General features: G+C 41.5%; 2 protein-coding genes across 3 annotated transcripts in view; both read right to left on the reverse strand.

Moving 5' to 3' along the window:
- The window catches only part of LOC111319737 (uncharacterized), a 147,704-nt gene that overhangs the window by 47,699 nt on the left and 82,505 nt on the right, over positions 1-17,500 (reverse strand). The gene's annotated exons all lie outside the window — the stretch shown is intronic.
- Positions 17,227-17,500, reverse strand: part of LOC148733595 (uncharacterized) — an 8,192-nt gene continuing 7,918 nt past the window's right edge. For both annotated transcript variants that reach the window (XM_088756116.1, XM_088756115.1), the window contains exon 5: positions 17,227-17,500. This exon is cut by the window's right edge and continues 2,405 nt beyond it. The gene's annotated coding sequence lies outside the window, so the exon portion shown is untranslated.

The raw sequence follows: 17,500 nt of genomic DNA on the forward strand, positions 1-17,500 counted from the left end.
CAAAGGACAGCAACTATGAGAAGAGATTCCCCAGCTTGTTTCAGGGGTTAGGATGCATGGATGGTGTTTACGAGATCAAGCTGGATGAATCAGTCACTCCATTTAATCTGTGTACCCCAAGGCGTATTCCTATTCCTTTACTACCTCAAGTGAAGAAGGAGCTTGAGCGAATGGAGCAAATGGGAGTGATAGAACAGGTCGATCAACCTACCCAGTGGTGTTCCCCGATTGTTGTTGTACCCAAAAGGAATGGCAGTGTCAGAATTTGTGGTGACTTTGTCCAGTTAAATAAGGCTGTTCAGAGAGAGGTCCACCAAATGCCAACAACTGAACAAACTCTAGCCAAACTGTCTGGCGCAAAGATTATGTCTAAGCTGGATGCAAATAGTGGATTTTGGCAGAGGAAGTTAGGTGAGAATTCAAAGCTGTTTACCACTTTTATCACACCATGGGGAAGGTACTGTTTCACAAGACTACCCTTCGGTATTTCTTCAGCACCCGAACACTTCCAGAAAGCGATGCAGAGGATCCTAGAAGGTCTCGATGGGGTGGAGTGTCAAGTTGATGACATCTTAGTATTTGGAGAGACCCAAGAGCAGCATGATAAGAGGTTGATTGCAGTACTGGAGCGGTTAGCAGATGCTAATGTTACCCTTAACCTGGAGAAGTGCAAGTTCTCAACAGATAAAGTGGAATTTCTGGGGCACGTGATCGGCAAAGATGGAGTGCAAATCGACCCCACTAAAGTGGAAGCTGTCACACAGATGGGGGAACCAACTGACATTGCACAATTAAGGCGGTTCCTGGGCATGGTCAATCAAGTAGGGAAGTACATTCCTAACCTGGCGGACATGACAAAGCCACTGAGGGATCTTCTGAGTAAGAACAATGCATGGCTCTGGACTGGGGCTCAGCGGGAAGCATTCAATGCCGTAAAGAAGGCCCTAGTCTCTACGCCAACACTAGCCCTCTATGATCCAGCCAAAGAGACAAGGGTATCATCGGACGCTTCCTCGTTTGGTCTGGGAGCGGTTCTCACCCAAGCCCAAGAGGATGGCGGTTGGAAACCCGTTGCATTCATATCCAGGGCATTGACGCCAACAGAACAGAGGTACGCCCAAGTAGAAAAGGAGGCTCTAGCAGTGACATGGGCATGCGAAAGGTTATCGGACTACCTCATCGGTAAGCCATTTCATATTGAAACGGACCACAAACCATTAGTTCCTCTCCTGGGGTCAAAGAACTTAAATGAAATGCCACCAAGAATTCAGCGTTTACGAATGAGGCTGCTCAGATTCCAGTATTCCATCTCACACGTTCCAGGCAAGAGTTTGACAACAGCAGATGCTCTCTCAAGAGCTCCGATAAACCAGGAGCAGCAGTCAGGCTTACAAGAAGAAGAAATAGCCCTGTATGCGCACAGTGTTTTGAGTGAAATTCCAGCCAGCGACAGACGTCTGGAAGAGATAAGGGAACGACAAGAGGAGGATGAAGTATGCCGACAACTTACAGCCTACTGCCAACTTGGCTGGCCAGAAAAAGATAGAGTTCCGGAGGCACTAAAAGGGTACTGGAGTGAGAGAGGAGAAATTACCTTAGTTCGTGGATTACTTCTGAAGGCTTCCAGAGTCATCATACCGTCCTGCATGAGGATAGAGATTCTTGATCGCTTGCATGAAGGCCATCAGGGCATCACAAAATGTCGCAGCCGTGCCAAGATGTCTGTGTGGTGGCCAGGCCTTAGTAGGCAGATTGAGGATATGGTTCACGGATGCCGCAAATGCGCAGAACACCGATCTTCCCGAGCAGAACCCCTTATTCCTTCAGTGGTTCCAAACAGGCCATGGCAGATCATCGGAACAGATTTGCTTCAGCTAAAGGGCCGCACCTATTTGCTGGTCGTGGATTACTTCAGCCGATACATTGAGGTGGCCTTGCTTTCATCATCCCAGACTTCGCAAGATGTCATTCAGGCGCTGAAATCTATGTTTGCGAGACATGGAATTCCAGACTCGGTTAGATCTGACAATGGTCCTCAGTATAGTTCAGCTGAATTCATTAAATTTGCAAAGGAATGGGGATTTGCAAGTGTGACAAGCAGTCCAAAGTACCCCCAATCAAATGGGATGGCGGAACGGGCGGTGCAGACCGCAAAGTCTGTCCTGAAGAAGGAGGATGATCCTGCTAAGGCGTTGCTTGCATATCGCTCAACACCATTAGAGAATGGTTACAGTCCAGCTGAGCTTCTGTTTGGTCGAAAGATAAGATCCAGAGTTCCACTTGCTGCGGTGGAGCTGAAACCCGGTTGGCCTGATTTGTCTATAGTCCGAGGTAGAGAGGAAGTTCGAAAGCAAGAGCAAAAGGCTTACTTTGATTCTCATCATGGCGCAAGAGATCAAAAGAAGATTCCTGTGGGAACCGAGGTTTGGATTCGAGACATGAAAGTCCCAGCGACCGTGACTCAAGAGGCTGAGACACCTCGTTCATACATTGTTAGCAGCCCCAGAGGAACTATCAGAAGGAACCGGAAGGACCTTACTCCGCTGTACCCTAGCAGTCCTGATTTGAGCAAGCAAGGTCCTAGCTTTCCTGATTCGAGCAAGCAAATTCCAGAGGCGATCAAGTTGGATGTTCCGGCAGCTGCTTGTGCAGCTGGTGCAACCACAACTAGATCTGGGCGAGTAGTCAGTGCCCCCAAAAGATTGGACTTGTGACTGTGCGGGATAAATTTATGAATTGAACAGTCCGATCTCTAAGTTTACACAGTTCATGTTATAAGTTAAATCAAACTTTATTACCTTCATGTTTAGTAGTTTTGGCTTCTCCCCGTAGTTTTTAAAGGGGGAGATGTTGTGTTGTCAAAATTGTTATAGTTTGTACTTTGTACCGAGTCACGTGACGGGCAGTAAAGAGGCACTTGAAGTTCTTGAATGAATGGCGTCGTTCGGATCTTTTACGCTCACCGATAAATAACACAACACAAAACGGCTCCTTTAGGAGCCACCAAATCTTGAAAGTCAATTGTCAACGTATTAAACATGTTGGATGTTGTATCAAGCGAGGCACGATTCTACGAGTGAAATATCGGATCACTCAACGTTTCTGGTAAACCAGACCAAAAACTCTTGATCTAAAACGACCACGATACCTCGTTTTGCCACTCTGCGACAAACGCAAATTAAAAAATTAATAATTTAAACCCATATGCTTTTGTAACGGCAAACTTAGAATCCCTAACATTGTGTGATCGTTTCACGGACAAGCTACCGACAAGGTACCGACAGGTTACCGACACATTACCAACAGTCGGCCGACTGTCGGCCGACTGGCGGCCGACAGGTAGCCTATATTTCAGGCAAAACCTGTCGGCCGACAGACGACCAACTGTCGGCCGACAGACGACCAACTGTCGGCCGACAGACGACCAACTGTCGGCCGACAGTCGGCCGACAGTCGGCCGACAGTTGGTCGTCTGTCGGCCGACTGTCGGCCGACAGGTTTTTTGGGGAGCTCTTCTTCACAATTACCGACAATTGTATCACTGCCATTCCAGTGGAGGACATTATTCAATTATGCTTTTGCATTGACTGTGGAGATGATAACTAGTACTTCCTTCATGGGAATTTTTCCTGATCAGTATGAAAAGGACTGAAGTTTTTACACTTACAACTTGATATGAAATTTCTAGAGCCATCAATGTTTTACACATGCACTTGCTTAAATAACTGAGATTTTATGGTAATGATATGAAAGAGTATCATTGGAAAAATTGTATTGTTGTCAATATCAGTTGTAAATTTTGTAATTTACATCCTAGATGTCAGACAGTTCTGGCAGTGTAGACAATAAATATACGTCATGTTGAAAACCAGGTAGAATGTATGACTCAGCTTCCTATGGATGTATACTCTTAGTATACATTACTCCTGAAGTTAAGTTACGTTTTGGTATTTAGGACATTCAATGTCTACAACAATTATACACCACAGTCTTACAGTATACATCATAGCCCTGGTGCAACAGTGATATACAAATAGTATACATTGTTAAATGGCAAGACTAAATTTTGCATGATATATATTTGATGTATACTAAGTATGTACACCACAACAGTGAGGTACAAACAGTGTATACTCTTTGTAGACAAAAAGTATACTAGCCATGCTTCAATTTTGGTAAGGGCAATTTATATTATGAACTTCATTCATGATAAAACCAAATTATCTTCTTTTTCTGCCCCACCGATGCAGCACCGCAGTTTGTTAAGAAACTAACTTACTCCCTTTACTTTTTAACATTTTTTTTTTTGGTAAAGGACTAACAATAGGGTTTTTTGACTAATGGAGTACATGGTTATTATCTACTTCTTGTGTATGTTTTTCCGTATATATAAAAAAAATTTTAATTTGACGTTTTCAAGCACCGCCATTCCCTAGGGAATGAACTAATAAAATAAATGCCATATTTGCTCAAGGCCCAGGAAAATTATACATTTTAAAAGGAATTGCAAGTTTTAATTTAGTCTAGTACTGTTCAATACTTCTTCTACCATCAGTACTTAGTTAAATCCTCAAAGATATAGCATCTACGTACCTGAGTCTTTCACCAAGCAGTAAAATCTGTCTTAGTGTAGTTTAGTATTGAATTGGTATAAACGTCTTACTTAAGTTGTGTTACGAAGTAAAACAATCAAGCCAGTCCGTGCACTGGTTGCTGTATCTCTCAGTAAAGTCAGGAATTACCAGAGTTATTTTTCATGAAAAATAATGACTCAGGGTTTAAAGAGAATTACAGATGACAAACTGTTAAAAGTGGAGTTAATATTCTATGATGATCAACAAGAACTACTTTCATTGTGTCTACAAATACTTCTGTTATAGGCACAAGGCCTAGATTTTTTTTTATATATATAATATTCCTATGGAAAGCTGTAAGTAAAGGTCAATACCAGCGGGGAAGGTACTATATGATCATGGTCTGTTCTTTAATTCAGGGCTCTGGATGGCCTAAACCTTTTGGCTCCCAAAATTTCTAAAGTAATTACTGTCTGCCATACAACTTTCATTACAGCGAAAGGTGTTTTTTCGTATCGTCACGAGCGTGGGGCAAAGAAAAACTCGATTCCTCACGGCGCGGGGACTCAATTTTTCTTTGTCCCACGCTCGTGACAAGACGAAAGAAACATTTTCCGCTTTTTCTTTACCGAGCTCAAAACTTTCCATCTTTTCAATTCAATTTTGATGATGTTGTTTAAAGAATTTGGTATTGTATCAACTAATCGTCCCCTTATTGATGTTTTTCGTTGTTCACATTACGTCTCTGCTTGATGTTGTATTGATATTGTAAGGAGAAATTCTGTCTTAGCTTGGTCACTCACGTAAGTTAAAGGATTTAGCCACAACACACTGGTCCCATTTGCCATTTTTTTGTGAGATTAGAATATTAAATCAAACAAGTTGGGTTAGATGAAACGGAATAATTTCAACTGGAACTCAAACAAATTACTTCAGCCATCTGCGGTAACTTGGTGTTTTAGAGGTAGAGAAACAAAGAAAGCATCTTGGAAATTTTCACATATCCTTTCATGTGTATGGACACCAATAAACCTACCTTTTATGTGGAAACTACTCATTATGCTCATCATTCTCTTTTAAAAATTCCACATTCAACTACATTTTATTCAAGTCTATTCTTTTTCAGAGCTAATATTTTTTTCAAGCTTTAACAAAACCGGGCGCCTTTTCGAAGAAAATGGGGGAAAAAAGTGATTCTGCGCTCTGATAGATCAATAGTAAGGCGTGTGGTGTGCAGTCCAGTCTAAAAAAAAAAAAAAAAAAAAGGCGAAACCAAGGCAGGTAACTGTTCTCAAGGCATAGCAACTTTTTAAATGAAAGCCCTGGGATCTTGGGAGAGACATTTGTGGGAAGTATATTTCTTCTTGTCGGTTAGATAATGATTTTCTTTCAACCCTGTTTTCGGGTGATTCAACACGTTTCGAGAGACAAGCCTTGTTTTTCTATCTCATTTCAGTCTCATTTAATTTTTTCTGGGCAAACACAAGATAACAAAAAATCTTTAAAAGAGGCGAAGCAAAAAGTATCGAAGGCTACATCACTTATGCCCTATGTCCTTCCACAACTCACAGGTAAGAACCAATATCAAAATGGGCTTAGAATTCGGAATGCTACAACACCATTTCGACTTTGGGCAGACCATTAATAGTCCTGGACACTTTAACCTGGAGGATACATCTTGGATATTGTTGGGGAAAATAATTTAGAGCAAAGTCGCTGAGGGTATGGTATCAAGGAGACTTGGATCACACGAGCTTCTTCTTTAATGTACCTTTTACTTGCTGTTACAACGTCTTTATTCAGTGATCACTATCAAACTAATGACTCCAACTGATAGATGTGATATAAGCGATGCGCTTATATTTTCATTTGGTTGTGCTTTCTTAAACTTGGAAGTACCTGCGCTCTATGCGAGATAGAAACATATTCGACCATGTGATAAAAAATCTTAAGTGCTAAGGGCTTAAAATCAGAGATAACTCCGTAGTTAAGAAACAATGCGCCATAGATGTGAACCTTCGCTTATAAAAATGCCGAAAGTTTCAAGTTGATTTTGAACGATAGAAACACCGAATTCTGAAATGTAACGATAGGAAACTCAAAAACACCTTTCTCGATAAAAGCTACACAATTATTCTTAAACTTAACTACACAAAAATATTTTTGCCGAACGCCGTTGTTTTAACATAAACACTTAAAGTTGATGTTATATAACTCTAGTTTGGCTAAATCTGGGAACTTAATCCGGCTCCTCTTCCTTACACAATGTCTACATATTATTGAATAAACTCTGCCCTTGGTAATTCTGTTATACTACTCCCAAAAATAGTGAACTAACAATGAAGTTTTCTCCTGCTGTTAACATGAAATTTTGACATCAGCATCTTTTTTTTTGGCCTTTTTTATTTTTCTTCACTGAACTCATCAAATTTCACATGGAGCCAGTAAGAGGTTAAAGACGGTAATAACTAGCAAACTCCTGATGCGATAGAAAACGCTCATGACAATGCCGTTTACGTCTGGAATGAGTAGTTGGTGCGAGATTTATAGACTAATCAGAAAGCAAAGGAAATCAACGATTACTTTCGAAACTAATGTTTTCTGGGAGATCACAGCCAATTTTTTTATTTTAACTTTTCAATCACTCTCTCTCTCCCTCTCTCAATTTCTCTGAGTCTCTCTCAATCCTACCAACATTTTTTAGTCCCTCTGAAGAATTTGCTCCATAAAACTGTTGCTTCTCACGTACTTTAAAAAGCTAGCGCTTTTTTTTTCTCAATTTCTAATGGGAAGATTGCCTCCGTAAGGTATACTTAACTGTCTCTTAAGTGAACAAAGTCCTCCGTCCTGTCTTTACCCTTAAAGCCATATCTTAGACCTCGGGACGAAGAGATGAATGCACAAACGCCAGCATTTGAAATGTACTCTGAATACTAACAACATCTTTCTTATCAACTTCTCGCTTGTTGCTCGACTAACTAAGTGAAAGGGCATCACAGTCTGAAAGCCACCGTTATGCTAAAGAGGTCAACCGATGGGAAATGAAGACTCAAGTTATATATAGAAGGTAATGGTTAAGAGAAACGCTATGTTTAGATGATTCTTTTCCCCTAGTGAGTAATTCTGGCCAATTAATGTATATAAACAATTCTAAAGGATACCAAAAGTATAATCAGGACACAGGCTGGGGCTCAAGAAGAGAGGAGGACATTTGTTGAGCTAGTAGACCTTCTCTTTTGGCTTCCTCGTGTCGCCCAAGCTTTTTTAGGACGTGAGCTATCTCCCTGTGTGAACGTTCTGTCTCCTGGTGGTTTCCTAACACTTCGTCTTGGATAGCGAGGGCACTTCTAAGAGCTTCTAGAGCTTCGTCCAGTTCTTCTTTCATAGCTAAAGCCTGTTGATTGAAGAATTAATGATAAAATTGTTTTGAATTGATAACTCACAATAGTGTGTAAATGTCCGTGGAGTGATAAACAATCATGACTTTTAAGCTCAGAACTCCAAATACTTGCCAACCTCGAGTTGCTGTAGAGGTTTTGTGAAGGAAAAGAATTCTGAGAATGTGAGAATTGGATACGTTTTCAAAGAACAAATATATGTGTATATATATAGTACAGTATACAGTACAGTACTGTATACTGTATATACATATGTATACTGTATACTGTATATACAGTACTGTCTGCAGTTAGATATAGCTCTTTGGCATACAAAGCTTTGCTTTCATGTCCAAATTGAGCACTCTATCTAGGATGAGTCATTGCCGTTGCAATTGCGCATGCTCGCTGGTTTTCTCTAGTTTGAGCACTCTGGCATGGCTTAGACGATACCACAAAGGTTGGGTCGTTTGGGGTGACCGTCTCGGTTCTCCTCCATCCTAGCATTAGCACTGCACTGATGAGGCCCAGGTCTCGCATGGTAAGTGTTGCTTCATACTCTTGCTAGTTTGAAGTTGGTTCTGGTGTTTTTCGAGGTCTGAGTTGGATAAGTGAGTACCTGCCGGGAGGGAAAACTTGCGACTTTTTCCTCCCTGGCAGTGGTTGTTTTCTTTGGTTCCGTTTTGGTCGCCCATCCCTTTTTTGGGATTTCTCGGTCGATCCGAACTTGCTTTCCTTTTTGCTTTTTCTCTGTTTCGGTCACCCATCCCTCTGACTTGTCTTTGGGTTGGGTCCGAGTTTCAGCATGGTCGTGTCCTTTAATAGGACCATCGACGTTGACTGTCAGGGGCTCCCTGAGGAGGTACTTTTCTCGGAAGCGGTTGGTTTGTTGCTGGGTTTTTTTGACCGTGAGCCTGACCATCGGGTGGCTGCGGTGCAGGCATGTCCTGGCCGTGTTGCGAGAGTCACTTTTGCTGAGAACGGCGATGCTGCTAAGTTATTTTTTGAGGAGCTAGGTGTCATCAAGTTGGGCGATGTAGAGTGTAGGGTGGTTAAACCCCCTCCTCCTCCTCCCCAGCTTACTACTGTTGTAGTCTCTTGGTTTCCCTTTGAGGGATCAAACGACGCCATCAGCACAGCTTTGTCCGCATATGGTACGGTCAAATCTGTTCGCAATCAGGTTTGGCCCGGAAGGCCTTCAGTGTCCACCGGGTCACGCATTGTCCAAATGGTTATTAGGAATGTCATTTCACCGTTTATTTCTATCCGTGGCGTCCGCTGTAAAATTTGGTATAGGGGGCAACCCCTCCAGTGTACTACTTGTCATAAAGTTGGTCATAAGTCGGCGGAGTGTCCCCTTAGGGGCAAATGCTTCCGATGCCGTCAAGGTGGACATCTAGCTAGGAACTGTCAGGCGACCGTGGGTGCTCAACCTGCTGTAGACACATCAGTAGAGATGGACATACCCTCGTCTGTAGCTCAAGAAAATGATGTGACAGCTGAGACAATTGCTCCCGTCCCTAAGGACGTTGTTGCTGAGTCTGAAGAGTGCGATTATAACCTTGAGGCCAGGAAGGACCGTTTTCCAACCTGCACATCGGTTGACCAAGTACAATCAGACAATGTCTCCCGTAAACGCGCTGCTCCCCAGACTTCTCCGGTTTCAAAAGGAACTGTAAAGAAGCCTGCTACAACGGATACAACCCAGTCGATTTCCGTACCAGTCGCTAATAAGATAACCGCGCCACCCTCCGTTACGTCGGTCATTTCTTCCAAGTCCAGAAGTGAAATTCTCGAATTGCTATTCACACCTCCTGGCCTTTCAGGTGATAGAGTAGACCTCCTACGGTTAACATCACACCTTCAAGTTCCTCCTGGTTCAATTGCCTTTGTTCTCAACCCGCAAAATGGTCCTCCTAGACATGTGCTAAAGTACACTCCGAAGAAATAGTTTAATATTAGTTTAAAAATTTAAAACCTAAAAATGAAAACTAAAAAGTAGTTTAAGTTATTTAAGTTATCGAGTGTGTGTGTTCAATTTTTGGTGTGAGTGTGTTAATTTTTGTTGAGGTGGGGTTCGATTCCCCAGCGAGTTTGGTGTCTGGTGACCCTCGTTTCTGGTGGATCCCAACCCTAAGGCATTGCACGCAAGCCATGGGTGGGATTAGTCCTGTTGGTCGGCGGGCATTGCACACGCCCTTCATCGGGGGCCCGGCCGTCCACCTTAAACATAAAAAAAACTGCACTGATGAGGCCCAGAAGGCCGAAACAGTACTGTCTGCAGTTATATATATATATATAACTAACTGCAGACAGTACTGTTTCGGCCTTCTGGGCCTCATCAGTGCAGTGCTAATGCTAGGATGGAGGAGAACCAATATGGTCACCCCAAACGATCCAACCTTTGTGGTATCGTCTAAGTCATGCCAGAGTGCTCAAACTAGAGTACACTAGCGAGCATGCGCAATTGCAGAGCAATGACTCATCCTAGTTAGAGTGCTCAATTTGGACATGAAAGCAAAGCTTTGTATGCCAAAGAGCTATATCTAACTGCAGACAGTACTGTTTCGGCCTTCTGGGCCTCATCAGTGCAGTGCTAATGCTAGGTTGGAGGAGAACCAATATGGTCACCCCAAACGATCCAACCTTTGTGGTATCGTCTAAGTCATGCCATGGTATCGTCTAAGTCATGGGGAAGTAGCCGATACCGTTGAACAGTGCTCAATACACATGTGCAGAGCTTAATACAGTGGATAGCGATCAAACAAGACGACACATGGTTTCTGCTACTCGGAGTTTCGTGGTTACGCACTCATCAGACAGATTAAATTTAATCTATATTTAACTTCCCAAGGTCATAGAAAGACCTTGCTGTTACTTCATGATTACCCAGGGAGTGTTTTCTTATGTGCAGCGCTTTGTGAATAAACTTTATCGCACTGCCATAGTTTGCAAGAATTTGGTACGATGTCCCCAAGTCGTCCATCAGCGTAGCTGTGAAAGGATGGTCTCTTAGGTACTCTAGGTACACCGGAAGTGAGTACTTCTCCCTGATTGTATTGGCCTCTTGATGATCTCCGCTGAACGCATATGCAGCTACAGGTAAGAGAACAACACAAAGCTTAGATTAATCAGTTGTCTCATGAGTAACCAACTGCCATCGTTAAGCACATCACTCATGAGGAAATATTTTATGTACAACGAAAGTTGCTTTGGAGGACGCTTTACAACACTTTTAATAGTAAATAAAATTATTAAACTCACTTAAAAAAAAAAAAAAAAGAAACATAGAAACCATGCATGTATGACTGAGATTTTTCCCATGTTCTGGCATTGAAGGGCTGAAAAAAGTTCATTAAATGTTTATAACCAGTCCTGACGATATCATGTAGTTGTTCTCACTCCATTTATGCCACTCGCTTAAAAAAAAAGCCCCTATGAAACTAAGTAACTCATAGCAGAGCTATTAGAGTGGGCTGCTTAGGAAAGCTTGACAACTTCAAAAGACTGATTCTTGCTTGGTCACATGACTCTGGCTGTGCAAGAATAATTTCATATGGGGTCAAGCTTACCATGAGTTAAGGGATGTGTTCGAGTTTTTCACTAGTTACATTGAACTTTTCTGTACTCCATATGCGAGAAGAGAAATCATAGCTAATCATACTCGGAGACAACTGATCCATGTTTGACTGTGGTTCGAACCGGAGGAGCGCCTAGTGTATAAGGGCTGAAATCAAAGTATTTTTTGTGATTCGATTACCAGTGCACCCATCCAAAGAGACAAAATGCAATATCTTACCTACAAGGTCTTTATAAGCTGCTGCACTAAAGATGCGGTTGTTCTTCTTTTCAGTGATCTCGATGGACCTCCTTATCAGTGGAATGGCTTGATCCAAGTCTTTGTACTGGCCGAAACAACGGCCAAGTTTACTCAGTCAAAAGGCACGAATGATGGATGAGTGGTCGCCAAGTTCCTTTTGGATCTTGTCAGCCTCTTTGAATTTGGACACAGCCGATGAACACGGAAGGTGACATGCACAATGTGAAAGGATATCGTAGGCCTCTGCTGTCAAACGCTCTCCTTGTCTCTTCTTTTCTCCATTTACAATGCAGGCATTTGTAAATTTACTGTATACTGTTAGGAATTTAGCTTTGGTGAACATCTTGGCTAGGAAAGGAGTAACTTCAACTGCCGTATCAATGCATTTTTTTTCCAAATCGGAGAAAGAAAGGGAATCTTTCAAGACCTTCTTGATGTTGAATCGATTGTTGAAAAACTTTTGGACTGCATCGCAGCAGTTGTGGGACAAGAAAAGAGCGTATAGATCCTGTAACATCTCCAAATACCGAGCGTTGAATAATCTTTTGGCTGAATGATACCTTAGCTTCAAGTCCTCTTTGAATGCACGATCAACACAAAACGACTGGATGATATTGTGGACTTGATACTCTTTTCACATGAAATTAAACTGTAGCATGGACTTATCCACAAGGCCTTGTAGCAACATTCCAAGTCTGTACCGAGATAGGTGGCTAAACAGGAACTGAGCTTTAGGTGCGCTGAATGTTCTTTGGAAGGCTGCCAAAGTTACAAGAGCGATTTTTGGTCAGGTTAAAGACGACTGAAACAGATCTCAAAGCAGTGAAAGAGTTGATGATCATGGGACAACGTTGGGAGACTAGACGTCAATGATTTCAGAGTTGGCACTATACTTGTTTGGAACTCACTCATAAGGGCTTTAGCATCAATTCCTTTCGCTAAAATAGCAGCTGTGGTACGCAGAACTAACGGCACTCCACCGCAGTAATGGGACAACTGTTCCGCATCTTCCTCGGATACTCTTGACTCCAGTGTCAAAAGCAACTCTTTGGCATGGTCTGGACAAAGAGAGTCCAAACAGAGTGGTAACGTATTGACGGATAAAAAGTCTATCACTTGGGGGGATATGATTATGAACTTAACACGAGAAGCAGTTTGGGCCACCGAACTAACGAAATTGCAAAATGTATCTATATTTTCAGGAAGTAATATGTCATCCACATTGTCTAATATGATAATAGTGTGATTTTCTAGTGTGCGAAGACAATGCTTTGCCTGCTGAATTGAGTCCTTGCCGGCCAAAATTTGAAGAACTCCAAGAAGAGAGTTCACCATGCCATTCAATGACGTCATACTCTTAAGGGTAATAAAGAACACATCTACCTTTCCTAGTGAAACCAGTTCACGTCCAACTTGTATGGCCACCTCGGACTTGCCAAAACCTGGCGGTCCTGTGATGGAAACGACTCGACAGGGATCACCTGGGGTCAGTTTCTTCATTATGAGGGAGCATTGCCCTTTCCGGCTCACAAAATTCGGAACTTCACAAGGAATACCATCCAAGTTCTTGAATGATTTTGTAAGAACAGCTTGTAATAAATTCAATACAAGTTCAGGTTTTTAGAAAATAGGAATAAATAACGATCACTTGTCCTTTCTTTAAATTGTTCTGTTAACCAAGGTAATTTAAGGGAGTATGCAGACCCGCAAGGACAAACACAGCCCTCTCGAAAACCTGTTGCTTGCTTTAGGCACGTTAGGAAATCACTTGGTATGGGAAGAGAAGCAAATTAACTTGTGGGCTGGAGCGCTTTCGTGTAAATTGCACACTGCTTTCTCTAATTTTTGGAAACTTCACGATATCAGGAACTTTAAGCTTATCGCATCAAAAACGAATTTTCTTTCCTGAATGGACGTGGCATATTTACTCACATCAGAAATAGCGATGTTTAACAGATATATCACAATGACTGTGGAAAGACCTCTTGTTTAATTCACTCTGCAATAAATAGTGCGCAATATATGTCGTTTGGTCCACAGATCTTAGAGTTCCAACGTTGAATACTTACCTTGTACACCAAGAACACGATTTCTGAGGTCCATTCTTCCAATGTGGTAAAGCAAGGAAGAAAGCTTGTGCTTATTTTGGTCGCTCAAGTCAGAGTAATCAGTGACATCGCAAAACCGCTCGTGCCGTGGGCGTTTCGCTGTTTCGAGACGGCTGAGTGGAATGGATAGCCCGCACAACACGTTTAGCTTCTCAAAATCATCATAAGTTAATTCCTCCTCAATAGAAAGCTGCAAGTGCCTTTCACCTGTATCCAGTGGGATCGGGATATACCATTATGGAGACTATATGAATAAGGAGAGTAGCCTGAATCTTTCACACGGGGTATCACACAAGGGTACTTACCAGTCTTAGCGACCTCAATATTGTGGGTTGTTTACTTAAGAAGAGGCTTACAAAGTGTGGGGAGGGGAGAGTTACAGGCACCCCAGAACCCCCCCCCCTCCTCCAGCTACACCCTTATTATTCTGAAACTAAAATGCTCGTCGACACTTAATTTTCTGTTTCAAAACAAGAAAACTTTCGGCTTCAGTATGTGTCCTGACCGTTGAATTTGCTGTATACACGTATGAAGCAAACATTTAGTGCGTCTCTTCCTTGATTCAAAGTAATTACAATTTCCTTTTGACTTTCCATTAAAGCGAAAACAGAACGCCTTGATAGTTACTACAGATGTTTTCCTGGTGCCTCAAGAAACACTTTATATTATAAAGTTTTAAGCAGGGATTTGTAACCTAAGAAACCAAAACAGCTAATTGTCACATGGATATTTTTCTAATAAAAAATGATTTGAAGCTGAGCGCTTTTTATCAGGAAGAATTCGCTTGGGATAAAAGATAGCAGCCGTGAAATCAATACCCAGCTAACTGCTAGTTAGACAGTTGATTTACCTACCTGAGGTACCTCCTAAAGAGACTACATGGTCTTTTAAATCGAAAAGTAACTCGTGGGTTTTTTCCGTTTTCTTGTCAATCGAATCGAGTCGATCTTTAATGTCATCATCTTGCTTTTGCCATTCTTTTAAAAGGTTTTTGTAATCTTCTTCAACATCAGGATCCATGCACTCAGTTTTTACTTCAGTCTTATCGCTTCGTCATACCTTGTCCCTCCTAGTCTGACTAAAACTTCCCGGATGTCACTCCAATAGCTTTTAAAGATGCTTTCGTCAATGGAGGTCTTCGTGACATGTGCATACAAGGAATTTCTGAACTGCCTCATTCTTAAGATGTCTGCCCCAGGACAGTAATCCGTTGGAGCTGGAGGGTGTTTCCAGCCCGTTACTGGAGGTGGAAGGTTATAGATGTTTGTCAAGAGCACGCACAAGGTAGAGATGTCAAAATTCTCAGATGAAACTGTCGTGTGTATGGCTGGGTCTATGGAGTCCCACTGTGCTTGGCTAAGGATTCTTCTGGATCTCAAAGACTTCAGTTTAGACATAAAATTGTTAACTACGAGGAGGAGATTTTCAGGATCATGGATATCATTGAATTTCTCTCGTAATACCTGGGAGCCGACGTCAATTAGGAGCTGACAAAGTCGTGCATAATTGGTTGCATTCTTAGTAGACAGGGGATGAGAGGCCATAGTAAAGGCAACTTGTAACGGCTTAAGCTTTTTACCTCGTCAAATATAAAATTAATAATAGTTCGTGAAGCAACTGGGATTTCTATTGCTCTCTATCACGACGGTTTGCATGAAGTTACGCAAGGGTTACATAACAATGTGTGGATATTACTTCTCATCCATATACGTTTTGTTTCATTCGCCAGTAATTGTCTATGAGCTGAATTCAAATTATAAAATTTATTTAAGTTTAAGGCAATGACAACATTATTCGCGTCGCTTTCCATGTTTTAATTATTTGCGGTAAACCACCGACCATCAGATTTTCATGTTCCTGCTTCACTTGCGTTACATCATAACTATTCAAATTGATTTTCGAGGCGGCTTACTCGAACATGTCACTTCCCAGCAAAGATGTCTTTTAAAGCTGAAGGATATGTAGTGACAAAAGTTCTTCGTTGCACAGACATTTTCAGTCTTAAGACAAAATACGAGAAAAGGTTGTCTCAACCCAGTCGGAAAGAATGGCATCTTTAGGTTCATTTCCAAATAAAAAGATTTAGAAATTTCCTTTTGTTCGTCGTCTGAACTCTGAAATTATGATTGCCGATTGCCTTTGCAACTCTTTTCCTGTAACAATGGTGTAATTACTGCAGTATCATCGACCCAACCATTTCGTATTAGCTTCCCTTGGGTAATAAGATTGCAGTAAAACGAATAACTGTAGGGTGTAAGTAATCTTATTAAGAAAGCTTCCCAACGAGGTTGGTTATCAAATGACGCCGGACGTAGTGAGACATAATAAACAAGAAGCTCAAGCTAAAGAAAATATACAAAGCATTAACATTTTTTGTAAAATTTTTGTCATTTCATTTTTATATCCGGAGGAAGAAAGTGAAAAATATGAAAAATTGCCCGATCATAAACGCAAAACTGGTGAAAGGACTGTTAGAACTTTCTAAATTTATCCAAGTTAGTTGAACAATGAAACCCGTAGTGAAATAAATATGAAGCGCATTACACCTTGTGTAAATCAGGAAGTCAGCCTTTCACTGGACTTTTCTTACCATCAAATCCAGGGTCTTCTGTGCTGCGATACGAAATGTGCCTTCAAAAGCGCCACAAAAACAAGCACGGAGCAGTTTTCGCGTCCTTCGTGCCGCCCGAAGCTGCTTATACTCAACTCAAAATGGCTTTCTCTTCCGACCTCGATTTTAATTTAGCAACTGCATGAGATCATCATTCGTTCAATTCATGGTAAATTATATCATGAGAAAGTAAAAATAAACTTACCGAGATGGTTTCCGGTTTTATGCACGGGACTGCGAACGCTTTTCGAGCAACCGCAGCGTTGCAAACGCTATCTTGCTGCTACAATCATAAACACTGCAACTGTTTACGTATTTCCAATTCCTAGAAATCATTCAACGTGAAATCATTTTACCAGTAAGCTTTGTGTCTGAAATGTAAAAATAGATGATGGCTTCCTGGTAAAAATGTGTGGTTTTGTCAAACGTGGGTAGCTGCATTAAATGATCTGGGATAGGCCGTTGAAGGATAAAGCCTTTTTCATTTGCTCTATGGCGTTGCTGGGGGTAATGACATCATCTTTAGTGGCAATTTTCTAAACCCCTCTAGGTAAGATAGAGTGAAGGCGAACCTAAACGCTACCTAGTTGGAAATTTGTATTCGCACTTTACAATATATATTACCTTAAGTTAACATTTGAACCAGCAATAAGTTTGTCAAAACTTTTTTTTTCTCGTGCAACTGAAAGCGTGGGTTGAAGTCAACAACTGAAAAAAAGCAGAGTCGACGACAATCATACGTGCAACTGCCAGCACATAACTATTCTTTTAGTCTTTCAATACAAACGGATCAATTTGTTTATTTATTTAGAAACACCTATGCTACTTGACGAGTGCATGTTATCAAATGACAACAACCGCGATCAACAGAAACAACAGATAACCACTAAAAAAGGATTTTTAACTTAGCGCAAATCATTAATCATGGATAGGCTTCTTAGAAACTTGACCCCGAGCACTCCCTCCTTTTCGGTGAGGTGCGACGCGCTAAAAAAGTAAATTTGTAAATA

This window comes from Stylophora pistillata, chromosome 4 (assembly GCF_964205215.1).
Source record: "Stylophora pistillata chromosome 4, jaStyPist1.2, whole genome shotgun sequence".
In the NCBI taxonomy this organism is placed as follows: Eukaryota; Metazoa; Cnidaria; class Anthozoa; order Scleractinia; family Pocilloporidae; genus Stylophora; species Stylophora pistillata.